Source organism: Entelurus aequoreus, linkage group LG10 (assembly GCF_033978785.1).
Source record: "Entelurus aequoreus isolate RoL-2023_Sb linkage group LG10, RoL_Eaeq_v1.1, whole genome shotgun sequence".
Taxonomy (NCBI): domain Eukaryota; kingdom Metazoa; phylum Chordata; class Actinopteri; order Syngnathiformes; family Syngnathidae; genus Entelurus; species Entelurus aequoreus.
The window spans coordinates 7,368,141-7,394,956 of record NC_084740.1 but is presented as its reverse complement, the minus strand read 5'-3'; the positions used below and the strand labels follow the sequence as shown (position 1 = coordinate 7,394,956).

At 41.1% G+C, this 26,816-nt stretch overlaps 1 protein-coding gene across 1 annotated transcript in view; it reads left to right on the top strand.

Annotated features, from left to right (window-relative positions):
- Positions 1 to 658: 658 nt before the first annotated feature.
- Positions 659 to 26,816, top strand: part of lrfn1 (leucine rich repeat and fibronectin type III domain containing 1) — a 121,060-nt gene continuing 94,902 nt past the window's right edge. Inside the window, exon 1 of the mRNA XM_062059939.1 lies at positions 659 to 766. The gene's annotated coding sequence lies outside the window, so the exon portion shown is untranslated. The remainder of the gene's footprint in view (positions 767 to 26,816) is intronic.

Genomic DNA, 26,816 nt, shown 5'->3' with positions numbered 1-26,816 from the left:
TGGCTTTCAGTAGGCCTTTTACTGAAATACCACAACGCTGCATATTGTTCAGATAAGTTAAATTTAAGAACTTGCACACAAAGCAACACTGAAGGTGACTATGACGTGCGCATTTTCCACGCATTCGTACTAGGTCACGTTGCGCCGGCTGACGGAGTGGGGGAGGGGGTCTTAAACGACCATTGTGTGTATAAGGTTAGGTGGGATTTACCCTGGATAACCTTTGCCGGCTAGTGTAGAAGGGGCCTAAACCTCATGACAACTCGGAGCATCTGATTAGCAGCGATCTTGAAGGAGTGTGTGCTGCTTGAAGATCACAGAGATAAGACGGTGTTAACCTGTGTGATACTTAAAAACACATTCATCGACTCTCGGAAGCTAAAACCAAGCGCTCTTGAATCGTCAGGCAGCAGCTGCAGAGGACAAAACAGAGACTGACTAATGCCTGCACAAAGACCGTAACAATAGTCCGGTTTTGCAGAAACAAAGGCATGAATCACCCCTTCAAAGTCAGAGATTTCACAGAAAGTGTTTGACCTTTTGAAGGAGCTGAAAGACTCTATTGCTGACACCACTGTTAACGTTTTTGACATGTTTTACTGTCATCTATTTATTCTGGTAAAAAAAAACTAATCATCTCTTTTGCCCTATAGGTGGTGCTTTTTTGGTGACACGCTACCATACCACCCCGAGTGGGGAGTCGGCATCCAGCTCCACGGGACACTGACGCGAGACCCGCAATGGAGACCACAGCTTGATATTTCTGGTGAGTTCATTCTTGCAGCTGCCGTCTCACCTTTAGCAGAGGCAGAAAGTGTTGCGTTGGCAGTGGTGCATCAGCACATTGAAGTTGCAGCATATGCAGATCAGAGATGGCAATTTGTTACAGGGAAGACCTGGGGAAACTGCAGGTGCGGAGCCGAATTAGGGCAGGGTGACTTTTCCTTGCAGCATGCTTCATTCACTCTCCCTTGTCCTCCAGACTGTGTTTGTCAGTTGTCGACGTATCCGTTTAATCTGGAGCCAGAAGATGTTTAAAAAGGACCCGATGTATACACTTGAAATCAATTGGTCTGAGGGTTATCTGTCCCTGGTAGCATTCAACACGGAGACTTACACAGGGCGGTCCGGACACGCCCTGCCCCTCGCGCTCTTACAATATACATCACAATGTATCAATATACAATGTGGTGTCTGCTTCCAGGGTGGAATCTTCCTCTGCTTTCTCTTTCCTGGAATCCGACTTCATATCTGGTGTTGTCCTTCAGATCTTGGCAGAGTAGCAAGAATGTGGACGATAAGAGTGAATGTTCGTAGACGTGAACTTGGACCCAGTTCCAACTGAAACTTAGAGGATATGATTAGATGCACGGCCTGTTGTAAGCATATACTGTATATATACTGAACATTTCTTAATCACTTCATCCTACATTATCCTAATTATATCCCAACATAATATATCCCAACACAGTACAGGTATGTGCTATATCTTGGTTTTGTGGGCGGTCTTATTTACGTGGCTCACCTTCGACAGCGTCTTCTCCCCGCCATCTTTGGTGTAGCGTCCAAGCCTCCATGGGGCCCTAAGCAAAATTTGATTTTGGGGCCCTCTATTTCTGCCAATAATATTGATTGTTGATCATTCACACACCGACTATAAACTCATTGCGGCTCTGGCAGTGTTGTTTACATTATCCTATTGTCAGCATTGGACCCCGACTTAAACAAGTTGAAAAACTTATTCGGGTGTTACCATTTAGTGGTCAATTGTACGGAATATGTACTTCACTGTGCAACCTACTAATAAAAGTCTCAATCAATCAATCAAAAAAAAGCCTGGCATGTCTTTACAAATGACATATGTCATTTATAAAGATATGGGGGTGGCCCAGTTAAGAACATAAATAATACCAATGAATGAACGAATGATGTCCATATGGTTCCTAATCTTAAAATGTAGAAAACATTCAGCTACAAGAGTGGCCTGGGGTTGAACAGTCCAAGTCATAAAGCTTTGTATTTACAGTAAAAGTGTCATCTTGTCTCATCAGTCTTTAATTACTAGTTTATATTTTTAGTTAATTGTTCATATTTAATGTTTACTTTGTACAAAGAGAGCGCAGTCTACTGGAGTTAAATTCCATGTGTGTTAAACATAACTGGACAATAAAGCTGATTCTGATTCACTTTATTATTTGTGGTAACAAAAACCTGAAACAGCAATGTGCAAAAATAATTCGTAGTGCGAGAAAAACAATAAAGTGCAACAATAAAATCACTTAAATATACACTACCATTCAAAAGTTTGGGGTCACATTGAAATGTCTTTATTTTTGAAGGAAAAGCACTGTACTTTTCAATGAAGATAACTTTAAACTAGTCTTAACTTTAAAGAAATACACTCTATACATTGCTAATGTGGTAAATGACTATTCTAGCTGCAAATGTCTGGTTTTTGGTGCAATATCTACATAGGTGTATAGAGGCCCATTTCCAGCAACTATCACTCCAGTGTTCTAATGGTACAATGTGTTTGCTCGTTGGCTCAGAAGGCTAATTGATGATTAGAAAACCCTTGTGCAATCATGTTCACACATCTGAAAACAGTTTGGCTCGTTACAGAAGCTACAAAACGGACCTTCCTTTGAGCAGATTGAGTTTCTGGAGCATCACATTTGTGGGGTCAATTAAACGCTCAAAATGGCCAGAAAAAGAGAACTTTCATCTGAAACTCGACAGTCTATTCTTGTTCTTAGAAATGAAGGCTATTCCCCAAAATTGTTTGGGTGACCCCAAACTTTTGAACGGTAGTATATATAAAAAGGAACAAATTCAATTGTACAAAAAACAACATAATTAAATTAAATATCAAGCAAATAATTAAATGATATTAATGAACAGAGTTACCAGAAACAAGGTAACATAACGGTTTATAAACAAATATAAAGTTACTACATATTAAAACTATGTATCAATCAATCAATCAATGTTTATTTATATAGCCCTAAATCACAAGTGTCTCAAAGGGCTGTACTAGCCACAACGACATCCTCGGTACAGAGCCCACATACGGGCAAGGAAAAACTCACCCCAGTGGGACGTCGGCGAATGACTATGAGAAACCTTGGAGAGGACCACATATGTGGGTAACCCCCCCCCCTCTAGGGGAGACCGAAAGCAATGGATGTCGAGTGGGTCTGACATAACATTTTGAAAGTCCAGTCCACAGTGGATCCAACACATCAGCGGGAGTCCAGTCCACAGCGGGGCCAACAGGAAACCATCCCGAGCGGAGACGGGTCAGCAGCGCAGAGATGTCCCCAACCGATGCACAGGCTAGTGGTCCACCCGGGGACCCGACTCTGGACAGCCAGCACTTCATCCACGGCCACCGGACCTATGCAACTCCCCCTCGCAAGGGACAGGGGAGAAGAGGAGAGAAGAAAAGAAACGGCAGATCAACTGGTCTAAAAAAAGGAAGGTCTATTTAAAGGCTAGATTATACAAATGAGTTTTAAGATGGGACTTAAATGCTTCTACTGAGGTAGCATCTCTAACTGTTACCGGGAGGGCATTCCAGAGTACTGGAGCCCCAATAGAAAACGCTCTATAGCCCGCAGACTTTTTTTTGGCTCTGGGAATCACTAATAAGCCGGAGTTCTTTGAACGCAGATTTCTTGCCGGGACATATGGTACAATACAATCGGCGAGATAGGCTGGAGCTAAACCGTGTAGTATTTTATACGTAAGTAGTAAAACCTTAAAGTCGCATCTTAAGTGCACAGGAAGCCAGTGCAGGTGAGCCAGTATAGGCGTAATATGTTTAAACTTTCTCGGTATGTAAATGTACATAATGATGTGCAAACATTTTTTGGGGAAAAAATCCAAATAAACTACCTTAAATTAAAGTCCTTAATTCACACATTTGACCATCACATCACAGTTTTGTTCCTCTGTTCTTCACCATCCACACCACTCCACCCGCTCCTTAAAACCTGTGCTTCCTGGCTTTTCTGGAGGCAAAGTCATGTATGACATCACTGTAAGAAATCTGATGGCCGACATTGTTATTAACACTAATCACTGCCAGTCCTCTCAGTCTCTCTTGAGCCATGGAAGATCTCAAGTAGTTTTTTATTAATTTGAGCTTGGAAAAGCTCCGCTCTGCAGATGCAACAGTCACAGGAAGAGTGCAGGCTATCCGCAGAGCTACCCAAAGATTTGGGTACAACTCACAGATCTCATTTTGAGAGAGGTAAGTGAGGAATTCAAAGGGGGTCATGTTGACCCAATCCCGCTGTCCCTCGGCTGCCAGTTTTAAGGACTTTTTGGAAAATAATTTGCAGCAAAAGCAATAGACTGCATCTTTACTTCTTGAATAAGTCAGCCAGCTACGCTTGACTTTTTCCCCATTGACTAGCTGCCTGTAGGTATAATGATAATGAAAACTTCGGCCATCATGCCGTTTGGGGAATGAAAAGTTCTCCTTAATAGACAGTGGTCCTCTGATCACCTGCTCAGTCCTGTCTGAATCTGAGAGGAAAGAAGGCCACTCAGCTGGGTCAGCTGGCGGAGCTGATGATGGTCCATGGTGTGAAGGGGACGTTGTGGTGGCAGTTGCTGAGGAAGTGACCAAAGAAAGACAATGACTAAAAAAGAAGGACCTATAAGGTCATTAAATTGCACTGTTGGACATAATTATTAATCTCAGAATGTTCTGCAGTGCAATGAGCAATTATAAAGGGTGTTTTGCAGTTAACTTACTAGATAAATCAGCTGTGGTTTCAGACAATGGAGGGGACAGTGGGCACAGAGGTTGGAGGTGTGTGAGAGAGCACTGTAGAGGATGGAGATGGATCTAAGATGAAATACATACGTACATACACTACCGTTCAAAAGTTTGGGGTCACCCAAACAATTTTGTGGAATAGCCTTCATTTCTAAGAACAAGAATAGACTGTCGAGTTTCAGATGAAAGTTCTCTTTTTCTGGCCATTTTGAGCGTTTAATTGACCCCACAAATGTGATGCTCCAGAAACTCAATCTGCTCAAAGGAAGGTCAGTTTTGTAGCTTCTGTAACGAGCTAAACTGTTTTCAGATGTGTGAACATGATTGCACAAGGGTTTTCTAATCATCAATTAGCCTTCTGAGCCAATGAGCAAACACATTGTACCATTAGAACACTGGAGTGATAGTTGCTGGAAATGGGCCTCTATACACCTATGTAGATATTGCACCAAAAACCAGACATTTGCAGCTAGAATAGTCATTTACCACATTAGCAATGTATAGAGTGTATTTCTTTAAAGTTAAGACTAGTTTAAAGTTATCTTCATTGAAAAGTACAGTGCTTTTCCTTCAAAAATAAGGACATTTCAATGTGACCCCAAACTTTTGAACGGTAGTGTACATATAGGCACAGATATTAATGAGATACTTTGACTATATTAATTTCCCTTCAGGTGTAATGTTTATACTAAGAAATTAAATGTATACTGTATGGTGACAGTCTTTTCCTCACCTGACTCATCACTCACAGTTGAGCCTGAGGATGTGGACTGGCTCAGGGCTGATTCTGTGCCTCCAAAGTATTCTAACAATGCTCCTGGGGAAGTTTCACATAACTTATGAGTTGATGTAAAAAATAATGTTTATTTTACTCACATAAATTATCGTCCTTTGCTGCAAACAATTTGTGCAAAGAACATATCTCACTAGTAACCTGATGCTAAAAACATATTGCTAGCACCGCGCTAGCTAGCTAACGTCACCTAGCTAAAGCTAATTGCAGCTACAAATCTCTTTGATAAACTTTTTATTACCAAGTCATGCAAACATAACTTTATCATGGCATTTTTTCTCCTCTTCCACTTTCTTCTTCTTCCTTTTTTCTGCACCTGAAGGATCTGTCCTTTTTTGTGACATTGTTTTGCCTCTATCTGCGCTTTACTGGCATTGCACGGCAGGCGGCATACGTCACAGGTGCAGCAGAGGCAGCTTTACATTTAAAGAGAGGCAGCAGCAGTACTCTGTTGACCTAAAATTGTGTTTTTGTACAATAATATATCTTTGATCATTTAGAAATCATCAGTCAGACTCGTACATGCAAAAAATAAAAAATAAGAATTTTTTGTTCATTGCTTTTGGGGGCCACCTGGTGGCCGCGGGGCCCTAAGCAAGCGCTTAGTACGCTTATGCCTTGGGCCGGCTCTGCGTGCAAGGACGGGTGTGGAAGAAGTTTAGATGTTTTAATGACACTCGGACTTTACTTTAATCAATAACGAAAATGCATCTTCTAATCCGTGGCTCAATAATGCAACGACGACGCCGGAAATGTGTCCCGTAAAAAAAACGTCCAACCGGAACCCTCTAATAACTAAAGTTCCTTGGGTGAATAATGTAACTCACTACACCGGTATGTTTTAGCGCTTTGATAGCAAGTCTACTGACAGATATAAGTAAGAACTTTACACTACTTTATATTACAATTGTGGCTTGCACAGCCCTTTGAGACACTTGTGATTTAGGGCTATATAAATAAACATTGATTGATTGATTGATTGAATTGGCAACAGCGAAAGATGAATGCCACATAAGAAGTTAGAGAAAAAGAATAAGCTTATGACTACAAAGGCGGACGCGCGTGCATTTTCAGGACTTATGCAGATCCCAAATACAGATCAGCAGGTACCAGAAGGTAAGAAAAGTTGGTTTTACATAAAATTGCGAAACAAAACGCCAGGTAATATGTCTGCTAATAGGTGCCATTTTACGGTCCTTATACACACACCATAGTAATACTTGTATGTTTAATGCGCCGACAATGCATCAAGCTTACCGAAGTCGGTCTTAAAACATTTTGACAGATTTTTGAGCGCCGGGTGTAATGTTCTATATTCTCAATGGAACATATACATTTTTGGTGTTGTTTACTGCCATCATATTGCAGTCTACACGTATCTCGTATGTACGACTGCCATCTACTGGTCACACTTATCATGACACCATGAACCGAATAAAATTGCTTCGAGGTCGGTAAGCACAACCAAAATGATGCCGTACATTAGGTGCACCGGGTTATAAGGCGCATTGTCGATTTTTGAGAAAAAGAAAGGATTTTAAGTGCGCCTTATAGTCCGAAAAATACGGTATATGTAATATTTTTGGCCACTGCAACATTACACACAGTTTGAACAGTAACACTGTGTTTGAATATAGGTAAATAAAACGCTGTACTTTAGTCGAGTATTTTTTTTTTGGCATACCACTAGATAGAGGCCGCGTACCACTTCAGAAACACTGACTTAGTCTGTAGAGGAAACACATTTTGACTGCAAATCTACCAAAAGTGTTAGTCGGTTAGGGTGTGACATCGTTTGAATTTCGAACATTTCGGTTCCGATTCCGATTTCTCGTTTTGATCCCAGGGATCCTCGATTCCGAGTTTTTCAAGAGGCAAGATCAAAAATGTACAATGAATTTCTCACGGGGGCTATATATATATATATATATATATATATATATATATATATATATATATATATATATATATATATATATATATATATATATATATATATATATATATATATATATATATATATATATATATATATATATATATATATATATATATATATATATATATATAATATCTATATATATGTATATATATATATCTATCTATCTATCTATCTATCTATCTATCTATATATATATATATATATATATATATATATATATATATATATATATATATATATATATATATATATATATACTGTATATATATATATAACTAAAGTTCTTTGGGTGAATAATGTGAACTCACTACACCGGTATGTTTTAGCGCTTTCATGGCGAGTTTACTGACAGATATAAGTAAGAACTTTACACTACTTTATATTAGAAATGGCAACAGCAGAAGATGAGTGTCCCATAACAAGAAGATAGAGAAAAAGAAGAAGCTTATCGACTACGGTTCGGCACGGACTAAGAAGGCGGAAGCGCGCAATTTTTCAGGACTTATGCAGATCCCAAATACAGATCAGCAGGGAACCAGAAGGTAAGAAAAGTTTATTTTGCATAATATTGCGAAACAAAACGCCAGATAATGTGTCTTACCTTATACACACACCAATATAATACTTGTAGGTGCGGCTTCATAGCTTACCATAGTCGTACTAAAACATTTTGATAGGTTTTTGAGCGCCGCGTTCTATATTTTGAATGGAACATATAAAATGTTGGTGTTGTTTACTTGAGTAATATTGCCATCATATTGCAGTCTACACATATCTCTTATGTTTGACTGCCATCTACAGGTCACACTTATCATTACACCATGTACCAAATAAAATTGCTTTGAGGTCGGTAAGCAAAAGTAGAATTGTTCCGTACATTAGGCGCAGCGGGTTTTAAGGCGCACTGTCGAGTTTTGAGACAAAAAAGGATTTTAAATGCGCCTTATAGTTTGGAAAATACGGTAGTTTATTAGGATTATTGATTTATGAAGGCGGCTCCACACCTGGTTCCTACCGATGCTCAATGCCCCAACCCTGTAGTTTGGTGCATACAATAAAAAATATAAGCCTTCCACAAAACCCTTACCTAAGCACATTCTACTTATTTTTTTTGGACTTGACGCAGCATTATTTTTACCCGCTCTTATTAAATTGCAGCCACCATAGCAGCTGTTGGTTGTGGCCTCACTTGATTATCCACCCAGATGTGTGGCACAGTGAGCCTCTCCTTGGGGAACAGAATAAAGCAGGGGGCGCTGGTCTCTGCAGCCCATTTTGTGGCATTTTCTGTTCACTCTGTTTAAAAAAGATGAATATCAATTAATTTCGTCTTTGTCTAAAGATAACAAAACATGTTTTTCCTTATCTTTCTCAAGCTGCCGGGCACCCACCCCCCTTAAAAGACCCAGATGAGCAAATTTAGACTAACAAGTTCTCTTTTTGTATTCTTTGCTCCTGGAAATGAATCTGGCAGTCATTTCCCGTATTATCAATTAGTTTTTCAGTAATCGCTAGATAATTAACTGTACTTGGCACAGTACTCGATATAACGCCTCCTCTTGGTGTGACGTCATCTACTGAACTGGAGCCAATTTCCCTGTGGATAAAGGCATGCGCAACTATTATTTTGATCACTTAAAGGCCTACTGAAATGAATTTTTTTTAATTTAAACGGGGATAGCAGATCCATTCTATGTGTCATACTTGATCATTTCGTGATATTGCCGTATTTTTGCTGAAAGGATTTAGTAAAGAACAACGACGATAAAGTTCGCAACTTTTGGTCGCTGATAAAAAAAAGCCTTGCCTATATTGGAAGTAGCGTGACGTCACAGGAGGAAGGGCTGCTCGCATTTTCCTATTGTTTACAATGCAGCGAGAGAGATTCGGACCGAGAAAGCGACGATTACCCCATTAATTTGAGCGAGGATGAAAGATTCGTGGATGAGGAAGGTGAGAGTGAAGGACTAGAGTGCAGTGCAGGACGTATCTTTTTTTGCTCTGACCGTAACTTAGGTACAAGCTGGCTCATTGGATTCCACACATTCTCCTTTTTCTGTTGTGGATCACGGATTTGTATTTTAAACCACCTCGGATACTATATCCTCTTGAAAATGAGAGTCGAGAACGCGAAATGGACATTCACAGTGACTTTTATCTCCACGACAATACATCGGCGAAACACTTTAGCTACGGAGCTAACGTGATAGCATCGTGCTTAAATGCAGATAGAAACAAAGGAAATAAACCCCTGACTGGAAGGATAGACAGAAGATCAACAATACTATTAAACCATGGACATGTAAATACACGGTTAATGCTTTCCAGCCTGTCGAAGCTTAACAATGCTGTTGCTAACGACGCCATTGAAGCTAACTTAGCAACCGTACCTCACAGAGCTATGCTAAAAACATTAGCTCTCCACCTACGCCAGCCAGCCGTCATCTGCTCATCAACACCCGTGCTCACCTGCGTTCCAGCGATCGACGAAGCGACAAAAGACTTCACCCGATCACCGATGCGGTCGGCGGCCCGGAGACGGAGGAAGTCAAGGTGAGGTCGCCGGCTAGCGCGTCTGCTATCCATCTCAAAGTCCTCCTGGTTGTGTTGCTGTAGTCCGCCGCTAATACACCGATCCCACCTACAACTTTCTTATTTGCAGTCTCCATTGTTCATTAAACAAATTGCAAAAGATTCACCAACAGATGTCCAGAATACTGTGGAATTTTGGGATGAAAACAGAGCTTTTTTGTATTGGATCCAATGGGGTCCGAATACTTCCGGTTCAACCATTGACGTCACGCGCATACGTCATCATACATAGACGTTTTCTACCGGAAGTTTAGCGGGAAATTAAAAATTGCACTTTATAAGTTAACCCGGCCGTATTGGCATGTGTTGCAATGTTAAGATTTCATCATTGATATATAAACTATCAGACTGCGTGGTCGCTAGTAGTGGCTTTCAGTAGGCCTTTAATTGTGTGTTGTTGTCGCCCTGGTCCATAACGACATTAAAATCGACATAATTAACATCATAAGCAAAAAATAAATATGAAAGAACCACCGTTTCTTCTTCAATAGATGTTATAGCCTGTGTTTCCTAATGCTCTGTCAGCATTTCCTCAGGCATCTTGAGGAAAACATCAGTAGAAGAGGATGCAAAATAGAATACAAGCAAATTCAATCAATCCACCAATGTTTACTTATATAGCCCTAAATCACGAGTGTCTCAAAGGGCTGGGGGAAAGAGGACGCATGGTCAGTCTAGAATATCTCCATGTTAAGAAACTCGGCTTCAGCTGCACCATGATGTCTTGTTAGTAAACACAGACACCCCCCGCCCTCTCCCCTCCCCTCCCACACCCACACCCACACCCACACCCACACCCACACACACAGCGCCTCTTCTCTTATCCCCGTTGTGACCCAGGAAGAATCAGAAGGACGACACTGCAACTCTCCAAGAAAACACACTCGGATCTTCTGTTTTTAGCCGATACTACATACAAACCCCGTTTCCATATGAGTTAGGAAATTGTGTTAGATGTAAATATAAACGGAATACAATGATTTGCAAATCATTTTCAACCCATATTCAGTTGAATATGCTACAAAGACAACATATTTGATGTTCAAACTGATAAACTTTTTTTTTTTTGCAAATAATCATTAACTTTAGAATTTGATGCCAGCAACACCTGACGAAGAAGTTGGGAAAGGTGGCAATAAATACTGATACAGTTGAGGAATGCTCATCAAACACTTATTTGGAACATCCCACAGGTGAACAGGCAAATTGGGAACAGGTGGGTGCCATGATTGGGTATAAAAGTAGATTCCATGAAATGCTCAGTCATTCACAAACAAGGATGGGGCGAGGGTCACCACTTTGTCAACAAATGCGTGAGCAAATTGTTGAACAGTTTAAGAAAAACCTTTCTCAACCAGCTATTGCAAGAAATTTAGGGATTTCACCATCTACGCTCCGTAATATCATCAAAGGGTTCAGAGAATCTGGAGAAATCACTGCACGTAAGCAGCTAAGCCCGTGACCTTCCATCCCTCAGGCTGTACTGCATCAACAAGCGACATCAGTGTGTAAAGGATATCACCACATGGGTTCAGAAACACTTCAGAAACCCACTGTCAGTAACTACAGTTGGCCGCTACATCTGTAAGTGCAAGTTAAAACTCTCCTATGCAAGGCGAAAACCGTTTATCAACAACACCCAGAAACGCCGTCGGCTTCGCTGGGCCCGAGCTCATCTAAGATGGACTGATACAAAGTGGAAAAGTGTTCTGTGGTCTGACGAGTCCACATTTCAAATTGTTTTCGGAAACTGTGGACGTCGTGTCCTCCGGACCAAAGAGGAAAAGAACCATCCGGATTGTTATAGGCGCAAAGTGTAAAAGCCAGCATGTGTGATGGTATGGGGGTGTATTAGTGCCCAAGACATGGGTAACTTACACATCTGTGAAGGCGCCATTAATGCTGAAAGGTACATACAGGTTTTGGAGCAACATATGTTGCCATCCAAGCAACGTTACCATGGACGCCCCTGCTTATTTCAGCAAGACACATGTTACATCAACGTGGCTTCCTAGTAAAAGAGTGCGGGTACTAGACTGGCCTGCCTGTAGTCCAGACCTGTCTCCCATTGAAAATGTGTGGCGCATTATGAAGCCTAAAATAGCACAAGGGAGACCCCCGGACTGTTGAACAACTTAAGCTGTACATCAAGCAAGAATGGGAAAGAATTCCACCTGAGAAGCTTCAAAAATGTGTCTCCTTAGTTCCCAAACCTTTACTGAGTGTTATTAAAAGGAAAGGCCATGTAACACAGTGGTGAACATGCCCTTTCCCAACTACTTTGGCATGTGTTGCAGCCATGAAATTCTAAGTTAATTATTATTTGCAAAAAAAATATAAAGTTTATGAGTTTGAACATCAAATATGTTGTCCTTGTAGTGCATTCAACTGAATATAGGTTGAAACGGAATTGCAAATCATTGTATTCCGTTTATATTTACATCTAACACAATTTCCCAACTCATATGGAAACGGGGTTTGTAAAAAATAAGGTAAAATAGCGCAGTAACGCATCATGTAGTAACGGTAACTGAGTTACTGAATATAAAAAATAACGCGTTAGATTACTAGTTACCGCCGAAACTGACGGCGTTCCAGTAACACGTTACTTTGTAACGCGTTAGTCCCAACACTGTGTATATGTATATGTAATATAGTAATATAGTATAAGTGTCATGTCTGTGTTCATGTTTTTGTTTGGCCATGTGCTGTTTTGTTTTTTGGACACTTCCTTAGTTCCTTGTTTCACTTCCTGGTTTTGTTTGTCACCATAGCAACCATTAGTTTCACCTGTTCCACGTTTGGACTCACACACACCTGTCTCACGTTTTCACAGTCATGTCACGCACCTGTTCACAGTTAGTCACGCACCTGTTTTCACTTATCATGTCACTATATAGGCTTTTCTGTTTCTGTTGTTCGTGCTGGCGACATCACCCATTCATGCCATGTCCACAGTTCCTTGTCTCGTTAGTTCTTGTTTCATCTCTTGTCACGTAAGTTTTTGTTTGTTTAATGTTCATAGTTCTCCGCCATTGTGCGCGCCTTTTGTTTTCTAGTCAAGTTTTTTACCTCCGCTGTGAGCGCCTTTTGTTTGTACCTTTTGTTTGAGTTTATAGTAATAATTAAATATGTCTTTACCTGCACGCCACGTCCGTTCCAATTCTTTTGCACCACGGGAGAGCAAACCACGCCAGAGACCAAGTCTTGACAGATGTCGCCAGCATAAGAGCTCTCCCGCAAGATTGGACAAAGGAACGTGGGAGGTCCTGCGCGCCATGGAAGCCGAGACACTCCGCCATTCCCCCATGGAGCGCAGGGATCTCATGTGGGGTCCGACCGGCAAACTGGTGCCGATCAGCTCCCTTTGGCCCGGGGACGTTGGCACGTCATCCCTGTCCCGGAAGCGACGCTCCAGACCGAGGACGTCAGGGAAGGTGAGCGGACAGCACGCTGCGCTCCTGCAGGCTCCTCCCCCTCCGGGCGGAAATGGAAATCAGCCAGCCTGGCAGCTCAAGGAGCACTCCACAGACCTGGAGATTGTTTTCCCAAATTCTTTACCGGTTCAATCCAAGCCACCCAAATTCCATGCCCCGCCCCCCAGGACTCATGCCACGCCCAAGTCAGAAATTTTTTTTTCACCCACAAAAGCCCAGGTGGGGGGGAAAGAAAGACATTTTGGACAATTTAGAGGGGAGGATTCTGCCCTCCTCCTGAACCCCCTCCGCCCACCCCAAAAGACGGTTCCAGACCGCGGGGAGCGCGTCTGGGATCCGCTCCTTGAGGGGGGGGCTAGGGCTGGGAATTGTTCAGGTGGGGTGGGTCAGCTTCGCCATGCCAAGCCACAGCCTCCAGCTCGGCCACCACCACCTGAATTTCGTCATGTCAAGCCACAGCCCCCAGCACGACCACCACCACCAGTCTTTCGTCACGCCAAGACACAGCCTCCAGCACGACCCCCACCACCAGTCTTTCGACCTACCAAGCCACAGCCACCAGCACGACCCCCACCACCTGTCTTTCGACCTGCCAAGCCACAGCCACCAGCACGGCCGCCACCACCAGTTTTTCGACCATGCCAAGATCCACCTGCTCCACGCCCAGCTCCACGTCAAGCGCCACCAGTACCTGCTCCACGTCAAGCGCCACCAGTACCTGCTCCACGTCAAGCGCCACCAGTACCTGCTCCACGTCAAGCGCCACCAGTACCTGCTCCACGCCAAGCGCCACCAGTACCTGCTCCACGTCAAGCGCCGCCAGTACCTGCTCCACGCCAAGCGCCGCCAGTACCTGCTCGCCGCCAAGTGCCGCCCGTGGCTGCCCCACGCCGCCAAGTGCCGCCCGTGGCTGCCCCACGCCGCCAAGTGCCGCCCGTGGCTGCCCCACGCCGCCAAGTGCCGCCCGTGGCTGCCCCACGCCGCCAAGTGCCGCCCGTGGCTGCCCCACGCCGCCAAGTGCCGCCCGTGGCTGCCCCACGCCGCCAAGTGCCGCCCGTGGCTGCCCCACGCCGCCAAGTGCCGCCCGTGGCTGCCCCACGCCAAGACCAAAGCCAAGACCAAGACCAAGAACCGCCAAGTGACCAAGACCAAGAACCGCCAAGTGACCAAGAACCGCCAAGTGACCAAGAACCGCCAAGTGACCAAGACCAAGACCCGCCAAGTGACCAAGACCCGCCAAGTGACCAAGACCAAGACCCGCCAAGTGACCAAGACCAAGACCCGCCAAGTGACCCAAACCAAGACCAAGTCCAAGCACCGCCACACCAAGACCAAGTCCAAGACCAACTACGCCAAGACCAAGACCAACCACGCCAAGTCCAAGTCCAAGACCAAGTCCAAGACCCAGACCCTCGCCAAGACCAAGACCAAGACCCACGCCAAGACCAAGACCCACGCCAAGACCCGCCACGCCAAGCTTCGCCGCCTGACGCACCACGCCAAGCTTCGCCGCCTGCCATGATGACGACGCGCCTGCCTCCTCGTCTGCCACGAAGGTGGCCACAGCCTGGTCGTCCGCCACGCCAAGTGCGCCCACCTCATCGGCCATGGATATGGCCATTCCCGGGTCGCCCACCTCGTCAGGTACAGCGGCGATCTACGCGTCGCCGCCACCTGATCCTGCCCCGGTGGATTCGGGGACACCTGGTCTGGCGACCCACCGCCATGTCCCCCTCCCCCCCTCCCATGACTCTTGATCCTGTTTTTTGTTTTTGGACATCTGGGATCTGTCCGTAAGGGGGGGGTTCTGTCATGTCTGTGTTCATGTTTTTGTTTGGCCATGTGCTGTTTTGTTTTTTGGACACTTCCTTAGTTCCTTGTTTCACTTCCTGGTTTTGTTTGTCACCATAGCAACCATTAGTTTCACCTGTTCCACGTTTGGACTCACACACACCTGTCTCACGTTTTCACAGTCATGTCACGCACCTGTTCACAGTTAGTCACGCACCTGTTTTCACTTTTCATGTCACTATATAGGCTTTTCTGTTTCTGTTGTTCGTGCTGGCGACATCACCCATTCATGCCATGTCCACAGTTCCTTGTCTCGTTAGTTCTTGTTTCATCTCTTGTCACGTAAGTTTTTGTTTGTTTAATGTTCATAGTTCTCCGCCATTGTGCGCGCCTTTTGTTTTCTAGTCAAGTTTTTTACCTCCGCTGTGAGCGCCTTTTGTTTGTACCTTTTGTTTGAGTTTATAGTAATAATTAAATATGTCTTTACCTGCACGCCACGTCCGTTCCAATTCTTTTGCACCACGGGAGAGCAAACCACGCCATAGACCGAGTTATGACAATAAGACACGAGTGATTTAAGGAAGGTTGCTCGCGGAGTCTCTCGAACTTGAAACGGACCGTCAATCTTCCCGGTGGAATTTTGCGGCATGCAGAGTCACGCTCTGACCTTGCATCATCCGGCATGAAACTGTTAATTAAGAGCCGGCACATGAGAGGAGGGAGTTAATCACGGATGCTGTGTCTTCAGAGAGCAGTCGGCCGTGAATAATTGTGCACATCTGAAGTGCGTGGGGTACCTGTATCCCCATCTGTCCGCATCATGCAGACGTCACACGGCGCGTACCGTATTCTATTTCAAGAGACGGGGGTATGGCTTTTCGGAGAAACGCTAACACCCCCCGTGGGAGTTGGCTGCTCAGCCTACTTTTGACCCTCGGCGGTCGCCACCTCCGTGCCGGCCGCAGCCGAGAGGAAATTGCAGCGTAATAGGACCAGAGAAATAGGATGGCTCTTGCCTGTCTTCCATGGGTTCAAAGCCAACGACCAGGCGACGCTAATTAGCCAGCTTGTGTTACTGACTTGAACATAACGGCTGTTCCTTTCAGTGTTTTTTTTTCAATCCTCCCCCTCAGCAAACCCTTAACAAGTAGCGTCTAAAACAGCCATACTCCTCTTGCATAACCAAACAGATGATGAGAGTGCTTCCCAAACATGTTGTGCAGGTTCACTATTCTTTTTGTTGATGCCTCACTATCATGATTATTCACCATTTGCAACCACACCAAATTGCCAAAACTATTTGGCCACCTGCCTTGACTCACATATGAACTTGAAGTGCCATCCCATTCCTAACCCATAGGGTTCAATATGATGTCGATCCACCGTTTGCAGCTATTACAGCTTCAACTCTTCTGGGACGGCTGTCCACAAGGTTGCGGAGTGTGTTTATAGGAATTGTCCACCATTCTTCCAAAAGCACCATTGGTGAGGTCACACACTGATGTTGGTCGGGTTCAGGTCCGGACTCTGTGCAGGCCAGTCAAGTTCATCCACATTAGACTCCGTCATCCATGTCTTTATGGACCTTGTCATGTTGGAAGAGGAAGGGGCCAGCTCCAAACTGTTCCCACAAGGTTGGGAGCACGCAATTGTCCAAAATTCCAAACTCTTGAAAAACAACCCCACACCATAATTCCTCCTCCACCAAATGTCACACTCGGCACAATGCAGTCCGAAATTCTTAAATATATTGTCATTTTTATTAATTTGACGGGTAATTTGCTGTAAAGTTAAGTATTTTAATTTAGACAAAAACATGTTTGGAAAGTATGATAATATACTGTAATACACTATATTGCCAAAAGTATTTGGTCACCCGTCTTGACTCACATATGAACAAGAAGTGCCATCCCATTCCTAACCCATAGGCTTCAATATGATGTGGGTCCACCTTTTGCAGCTATTACAGCTTCAACTATTCTGGGAAGGCTGTCCACAAGGTTGCTGAGAGTTTTTTTCTAGGAATTTTCCACCATTCTTCCAAAAGCGCATTGGTGAGGTCACACACTGATGTTGGTGGAGAAGGCCTGGCTCTCAGTCTCCGTTCTAATTCATCCCAAACACAGAGGCTATATCATCCCTACAAACCAGTTTCGTAAGGTTTCCCTGCTCTTCAGGGGATTGTATTATATATATATATATATATATATATATATATATATATATATATATATATATATATATATATATATATATATATATATATATAACTTTATTATATTATGTATATATATTATAAAATCTTCTGTTTCACAGGTTTCCCTGTTCTTCAGGGGATTTTATTATTATTATATATATATATATATATATATATATATATATATATATATATATATATATATATATATATATATATATATATATATATATATATATATATATATATATATATATATATATATATATATTATTTTATTATTTTATATATAGATTTTAAAGTCCCCTGAAGAGCAGGGAAAATATATATTAATTATATATATATATATATATATATATATATATATATATATATATATATATATATATATATATATATATATATATATATATATATATATATATATATATTACTACCGTTCAAAAGTTTGGGGTCACATTGAAATGTCCTTATTTTTGAAGGAAAAGCACTGTACTTTTCAATGAAGATAACTTTAAACTAGTCTTAACTTTAAAGAAATACACTCTATACATTGCTAATGTGGTAAATGACTATTCTAGCTGCAAATGTCTGGTTTTTGGTGCAATATCTACATAGGTGTATAGAGGCCCATTTCCAGCAACTATCACTCCAGTGTTCTAATGGTACAATGTGTTTGCTCATTGGCTCAGAAGGCTAATTGATGATTAGAAAACCCTTGTGCAATCATGTTCACACATCTGAAAACAGTTTAGCTCGTTACAGAAGCTACAAAACTGACCTTCCTTTGAGCAGATTGAGTTTCTGGAGCATCACATTTGTGGGGTCAATTAAACGCTCAAAATGGCCAGAAAAAGAGAACTTTCATCTGAAACTCGACAGTCTATTCTTGTTCTTAGAAATGAAGGCTATTCCACAAAATTGTTTGGGTGATCCAAAACTTTTGAACGGTAGTGTATATGTGTATATTAATTATAAAATCCCTTAAGCACTTAAGCTCCAAACTTCTTCTATTTGTTTGATATTGTCATACTACCACAAGGGGTGGAAAACTGCATTAGAATAGAATATAATAGAATAGAAAGTACTTTATTGATCCCTGGGGGATTCTTGGGGGAAATTCAGCACCACAGTTTGCTCAATAGACAATAAACACTTGCGTATTTTTTACATGTGAATAATATTAATACAGTCTATTTTACAGCATAATTCACATGTGAATAATATAAATACAGTCTATTTTACAGCATTATTCACATGTGAATAATATAAATGCAGTCTATTAAACAGCATTATTCACATGTGAATAATATAAATACAGTCTATTATACAGCATTATTCACATGTGAATAATATAAATACAGTCTATTATACAGCATTATTCACATTTGAATAATATAAATACAGTCTATTATACAGCATTATTCACATGTGAATAATATAAATACAGTCTATTATACAGCATTATTCTTATGTGAATAATATAAATACAGTCTATTATACAGAATTATTCACATGTGAATAATATAAATGCAGTCTATTATACAGCATTATTCACATGTGAATAATATAAATACAGTCTATTATACGGCATTATTCACATGTGAATAATATAAATACAGTCTATTATACAGCATTATTCACATGTGAATAATATAAATACAGTCTATTATACAGCATTATTCACATGTGAATAATATAAATACAGTCTATTATACAGCATTATTCTTATGTGAATAATATTAATACAGTCTATTATACAGCATTATTCACATGTGAATAATATAAATACAGTCTATTTTACAGCATTATTCACATGTGAATAATATAAATACAGTCTATTATACAGCATTATTCACATGTGAATAATATAAATACAGTCTATTTTACAGCATTATTCACATGTGAATAATATAAATACAGTCTATAATACAGCATTATTCACATGTGAATAATATAAATGTAGTCTATTATACAGCATTAGTCACATGTGAATAATATAAATACAGTCTATTATACAACTTAGTACCGCATTACATCTGAGTACAGCTGAAAAAAAAATATATACCGTATAGGCCAAAATGTTGGACACACCTTCTCATTCAATGTGTTTTCTTTATTGTCATGACTATTTACATTGTAGATTGTCACATCAAAACTATGAGTGAACACATGTGGAGTTATTTACTTTACAAAATGAAATAACTGAAAACGTGTTTTGTATTCTAGTTTCTTCAAAATAGCCACCCTTTGCCCTTTGTCTTGCGCTGTTATTTTGGTGACCCTTCCTGTTTTGTTGGTGTTCTCCTGTAGCAGTTTCACGCCTTCCTTTGAGTGATATTCCCCGCGCCTGCTTTGTTTTCGCAATCAAGACTATTTAAGTTGTGCGTACGCTATCCTTCTTTGTGGGGACATTGTTGATCGTCATGTCATGTACGGATGTACTTAATGGACGCCGTCTTTGCTCCACACGCTGTAAGTTTTTGCTGTCGTCCAGCATTCTGTTTCTGTTGACTTTGTAGCCAGTTCAATTTTACTTTTCTTTTACATAGCCATCCCTATGCTTCAGTGCCTTTTCCTAGCGGGACTTGCCTTTTGTTCATTTTTTGTTTAAGCGTTACATACCTTTTTACCTGCACGCTGTCTCCTGCTGTGCTCTGCATATTGGGGTCACGACAAACCATCCTCGACGCGTTCTGACTTCTACACCTACTGATATGGAGTTTTACCCTGCCAAGCTCTACACAGCACAGAAACTAGACAAATTTGAATTATTGATTTGAAAAAAAATCTTATGGCAGGGCATCTGCTGCGGCACAGTGGTTGAAAAACACTGCTCCACAGTGAACATTTGATTTTGGTCTATTTTGTCAGAGTTACAGGAGCGCTCAGCTGTTTTTCAGGACCTTCTGTAACAGAGCTGGTCAAAGATAATTTCTATGACAGCAATTTAGTGTTTCGAAGAATCTGCTTCAAACATTTTAGTCTCTCAAAAATTCTTGGAACTGAACTTGCGGGCCAACAGTTAAATAGCCTTAATCAGTTGAAAGAGCCATAGTGGACCAAAAATACAAAAAACAAATCTGTCTGAAGTCTCAGAAAATGAAATGCCGTATATAAGTCTTATAATGAAGGCAACACATGACGTAAGTGGCTATATTAGCTGTAATAGCCTACTATCAAAATGACTATGTGTCGCAGGCTACATACAGTTAGCCTATATAGCAGGGGTCACCAACGCGGTGCCCGCGGGCACCAGGTAGCCCGTAAGGACCAGATGAGTAGCCCGCTGGCCTGTTCTAAAAATAGCTCAAATAGCAGCACTTACCAGTGAGCTGCCTCTATTTTTTAAATTGTATTTATTTACTAGCAAGCTGGTCTCGCTTTGCCTGACATTTTTAATTCTAAGAGAGACAAAACTCAAATAGAATTTGAAAATCCAAGAAAATATTTTTAAGACTTGGTCTTCACTTGTTTAAATAAATTCATTATTTTTTTTACTTTGCTTCTTATAACTTTCAGAAAGACAATTTTAGAGAAAAAATACAACCTTAAAAATGATTTTAGGATTTTTAAACACATATACATTTTTACCTTTTAAATTCCTTCCTCTTCTTTCCTGACAATTTAAATCAATGTTCAAGTAAAAATTTTTTTTTTATTGTAAAGAATAATAAATACATTTTAATTTAATTCTTCATTTTAGCTTCTGTTTTTTCGACGAAGAATATTTGTGAAATATTTCTTCAAACTTATTATGATTAAAATTCAAAAAAATTATTCTGGCAAATCTAGAAAATCTGTAGAATCAAATTTAAATCTTATTTCAAAGTCTTTTGAATTTCTTTTAAAATTTTTGTTCTGGAAAATATAGAAGAAATAATGATTTGTCTTTGTTAGAAATATAGCTTGGTCCAATTTGTTATATATTCTAACAAAGTGTAGATTGGATTTTAACCTATTTAAAACATGTCATCAAAATTCTAAAATTAATCTTAATCAGGAAAAATTACTAATGATGTTCCATAAATTATTTTTTTAATTTTTTCAAAAATATTCGAGTTAGCTAGTTTTTCTCTTCTTTTTTTCGGTTTAATTTTGAATTTTAAAGAGTCGAAATTGACTATAAACTATGTTTCAAAATTTAATTGTCATTTTTTTTTGTGTTTTCTCCTCTTTTAAACCGTTCAATTAAGTGTAAATATCATTAATTATTAATAATAACATAGAGTTAAAGGTAAATTGAGCAAATTGGCTATTTCTGGCAATTTATTTAAGTGTGTATCAAACTGGTAGCCCTTCGCATTAATCAGTACCCAAGAAGTAGCTCTTGGTTTCAAAAAGGTTGGTGACCCCTGCTATATAGCATGTTAGCATCGATTAGCTTGCAGTCATGCAATGACCAAATATGCCTGATTAGCACTCCAACAAGTCAACAACATCAACAAAGTGCACCTTTGTGCATTCGTGCACAGCATAAAATGTTTGGTGGGCAAAATGAGACAAAAAAGGAGCGGAAGATTTTACACGTAAACAAACTGTTGCGTCACAGTCCGCACTATGGTGAGTTCAAGAACCGCCGAAATTAGTAGGACAAAACGATGTTCACCAAATAGTCTCACTAGTGAAGCATACACACATTAAACATATTAAACAGTGGTAGTTCTAACAATTGGGAAGGTTTGTGTCATGTTTGTCCTCAAACAAAAAACATACTAAAACATACTTTTTCCTACTTAGAGTGTCCGCCCTGAGATCGGTAGGTCGTGAGTTCAAACCCCGGCCGAGTCATACCAAAGACTATAAAAATGGGAGCCATTATACCTCCCTGCTTGGCACTCAGCATCAAGGGTTGGAATTGGGGGTTAAATCACCAAAAAATAATTCCCGGGCGTGGCCACCGCTGCTGCTCACTGCTCCCCTCACCTCCCATGGGGTGATCAGGGGTGATGGAGTCAAATGTCACAACCTTCCTTCCTGTCTGTGTGTGTGTGCTAAGTCAGGACAGCACATCCTGACCATAAAGGGAGGTGTTCGTGTGCAAGTGTCTGGAAAACATCTTCAATATTGGCATTGAGCCAGACAGGTAGTCTCTTCTCAAGGATAGGGCTATCACTTTTGCATTCCCAAGTCCCAATTAGGGCCTCTTTCCTACGAGAAGCGTGTGAAATCATTGGTACTTTAACTTTTAACTTTAACTATGGACTGGACTCCCACTATTATGTTAGATCCACTATGGACTGAACTCTCACACTATTATGCTAGATCCACTATAGACTGGACTCCCACTATTATGTTAGATCCACTATGGACTGGACTCCCACTATTATGTTAGATCCACTATGGACCGGACTCCCACTATTATGTTAGATCCACTATGGACCAGACTCCCACTATTATATTAGATCCACTATGGACTGGACTCCCACTATTATGTTAGATCCACTACGGACTGGACTCTCACAATATTATGCTCGATCCACTATGGTGAAGGGTGAAGGGTCAAATGTCACAACCTCCTTCCTTTCTCTGTGTGTGTGTGCTAAGTCAGGACAGCACATCCTGACCATAAAGGGAGATGTTCGTGTGCAAGTGTCTGGAAAACAACTGCTTTAAGTCATAACTTAAATATTGGCAATTGAGCTAGACAGGTAGTCTCTTCTCAAGGATAGGGCTATCACTTTTGCATTTCCAAGTCCCAATTAGGGCCTCTATTCCTACGAGAAGTGTGTGACTTTAACTTTAACTTTAAATTTTCAATCCTTCTTTTAAAAATGCTCCAGGGAGCCACTAGGGCGGCACTAAAGAGCCGTGGGTTGCCGATCAAAAAAAAAAAAAAAAGAGGACCTAAACAGGAACTTTAAGGGACGCTACTAGTAGAACTAAATAAGTTGAACAAATGACGACTGACTGGCAAAGTAAAAAGTGCAGTTCTCCTTTTTAAAATGTTGCTTTTACTCTTAAAAGTTGTGGATTAAAAGCGATTTGTGTTGTGAAAGTGTAACGGTTTCATGTCCTTTGTTGTTGTTGTTGTTATTTTTGGGATCCACGCCCTGCTGCTCTTTCTAGTATACGTTAAGCCGTGCTGTCAAGTTTAAAGAGGCGGTAGGCGCCACGACGCAACTCCCCTTTTCTTCACGGCTGTGTGCACAAAATGATGCCGGCCTTCAGCTTAGAAATGCTGGTGCCGTAAGTAGATCGCCGAGCCAAGTTTCCGGGATGGCGGCAGAGACGGAGGAGGAAGGGTCAAGTTATTAGCCTTCTGTATCCAACATTCCGGCGGTGCCACTGTTCCTAGGAGTCTGGTTTCTTCTGCCCTGTGTCTGTGGTCCTCTTCTCTTGTCAGAGGCATCTTGCAGCCTGCAGCCTGAATATCAAGTGTTGAAGGCGAGCGGCTCCTGGGGATATTCTGGAGGTTAACGGCACTCGTCGCCATGTTAATTGGGAACGGCACTTTAAAGGCCTACTGAAAGCCACTACTACCGACCACGCAGTCTGATAGTTTATATATCAATGATGAAATCTTAACATTGCAACACATGCCAATACGGCCGGGTTAACTTATAAAGTGCAATTTAAAATTTCCCGCTAAACTTCCGGTTGAAAACGTCTATGTATGATGACGTATGCGCGTGACGTCAATCGTTGAAACGGAAGTATTCGGACACCATTGAATCCAATACAAAAAGCTCTGTTTTCATCGCAAAATTCCACAGTATTCTGGACACCTGAGTTGGTGAATCTTTTGCAATTTGTTTAATGAACAATGAAGACTGCAAAGAAGAAAGCTGTAGGTGGGATCGGTGTATTAGCGGCTGGCTGCAGCAACACAACCGGGAGGACTTTGACTTGGATAGCAGACGCGCTATCCGACGCTAGCCGCCGACCGCATCGATGATCGGGTGAAGTCCTTCGTCGCTCCGTCGATCGCTGGAACGCAGGTGAGCACGGGTGTTGATGAGCAGATGAGGGCTGGCGTAGGTGGATAGCTAATGTTTTTAGCATAGCTCTGTGAGGTCCCGTAGCTAAGTTAGCTTCAATGGTGTCGTTAGCAACAGCATTGTTAAGCTTTGCCAGGCTGGAAAGCATTTATCCTTGTAGTTACAGGTCCATGGTTTAATAGTATTGTTGATCTTCTGTCTATCCTTCCAGTCAGGGGTTTATTTCTTTTGTTTCTATCTGCAGTTAAGCCCGATGCCATCCCGTTAGCTCCGTAGCTAAAGTGCTTCGCCGATGTATTGTCGTGGGGATAAAAGTCACTGTGAATGTCCATTTCGCGTTCTCGACTCTCATTTTCAAGAGGATATAGTATCCGAGGTGGTTTGAAATACAAATCCGTGATCCACAATAGAAAGAGGAGAAAGTGTGGAATCCAATGAGCTAGCTTGTACCTAAGTTATGGTCAGAGCGAAAAAAGATGTGTCCTGCACTGCACTCTAGTCCTTCACTCTCACGTTCCTCATCCACGAATCCAGCAGCTTAGTATGTCAATAGCCGCAGTAGCTAGTCTCCCCGTAATCAACATGCGGCTAAAAGTTTTACCTTGGCGTTAGCTCTTATAATAACAATACCGCTAATACATAGTTAATATGCAGGTCACGAGATGTAAATTAATTATTATTATTGTTGGTTTTTTGATGTTTTTTAGTGGGTTTTATTATTTTATTTATTTATTTATTATTTTTTTTTTATTGACATGCAGCATCAGACATTCCTATCCATTACATCATATTCACATACATCATATGTCTGTTGTCTGCCCTAAATGTCAAAATATGTTTTGTTTATATCCCAACCATACCACCCCCCCACCCCCCCCCCCAAAAAAAGAAAGAAACTGCAAAAAAAAAACAAAGTAGTATCTACAAATACATCAATTAAATAAACAAAAAATAAATAATAATACATTAACAATAATAATAATCAGAAATAAAATTAAAAAATATAAACAGATACATATATATATACACACACTCTTTTAGTGGGTTTTATAGGCAGAATAGATGACTCCTATTAGCTATATTAGAGTCGATCATAATTTAAAATAAAGAAATATTTATGTGTTTTTGTCTCACATAGGGATTGTGAATGCTAGGCAAAATTTTAAAAAGTGCAGCTTCCCTTCAAGATCATCTCTGCAGTCAACCAAGAATTGAGCTCTATGCTCCATTCCATCCACTTTTTGATCATTTCGTAAGAATATGGCTTTTGGAAATTGGCAAAAGCATAAAAGTTAAAGCAATCTAAAGTAACGGGGGAAGAAATATGTTTTAAAATCAATGCACGCATGAGTCAGATATCATATATTTGTAGCCTCAAAGGGATAAAAGCTCATACTGCATTCCCTGTTAAAAATCGTTTTTTTTTTAGTTGTTGGCGCAAACACTTTGAAGAATGAGTCACGAAAACACATTGATTTCCACTCACATCACGGTCTTCATTTTTTTTTTTGGGGGGGGGGGGGGGGTCGGGGCTTATCGACAAGTACACAGAAAAGCATTGTTTACTGTATGTGAGCGTCGAATGATGCAATGAAAACGCAGAAGAACCTCGCCACATGCACGCGCTTGATTCCAAAAATCTATTAACATTATTATCCAAAATGTACATTTTCTCCAGCATAAACAAGCAGGAAAAGCAGAGAGCCTCTCACACTGGTGCCGAGCATTGAGTTCAGGCATGAACGCTTTCATTCATTTTTTCAACCACTGGTGTGCCGTCAGCTATAGTCGCCGTGGGAAATTATGCAACTTCACCTAATTGGTCCAAAAAACTTGCAAATCAATAATTATAATCTGCAAATAATGTGCCGTTGTCTAGTGTCTGTGCTTTGTAGCGCTCGGCAGGGTAACCATGTAATACCCCATATCAATTGGTGGCAGCGGGAGACAGCGTGCAGGTAAAAAAGGTATGTTACGCTTAAACCAAAAATGAACAAAAGGCAAGTCCCGCTAGGAAAAGGCACTGAAGCATAGGAATGGCTATGCAAAACTAAACTAAAACTGAACTGGCTGCAAAGTGAACAAAAACAAAATGCTGGACGACAGCAAAAACTTACAGCGTGTGGAGCAAAGACGGCGCCCACAAAGTACATCCGTACATAACATGACAATCAACACCAAAATAGGAGTGCAAGACAAGAACTAAAACACTACATACAGGAGAACACCAAAAAACTCCATATAAGTCACGGCGTAATGTGACAGGTGGTGACAGTACACCTACTTTGAGACAAGAGCTATAGTGATGCATGCTTGGTCATGGTTTGAATTCAT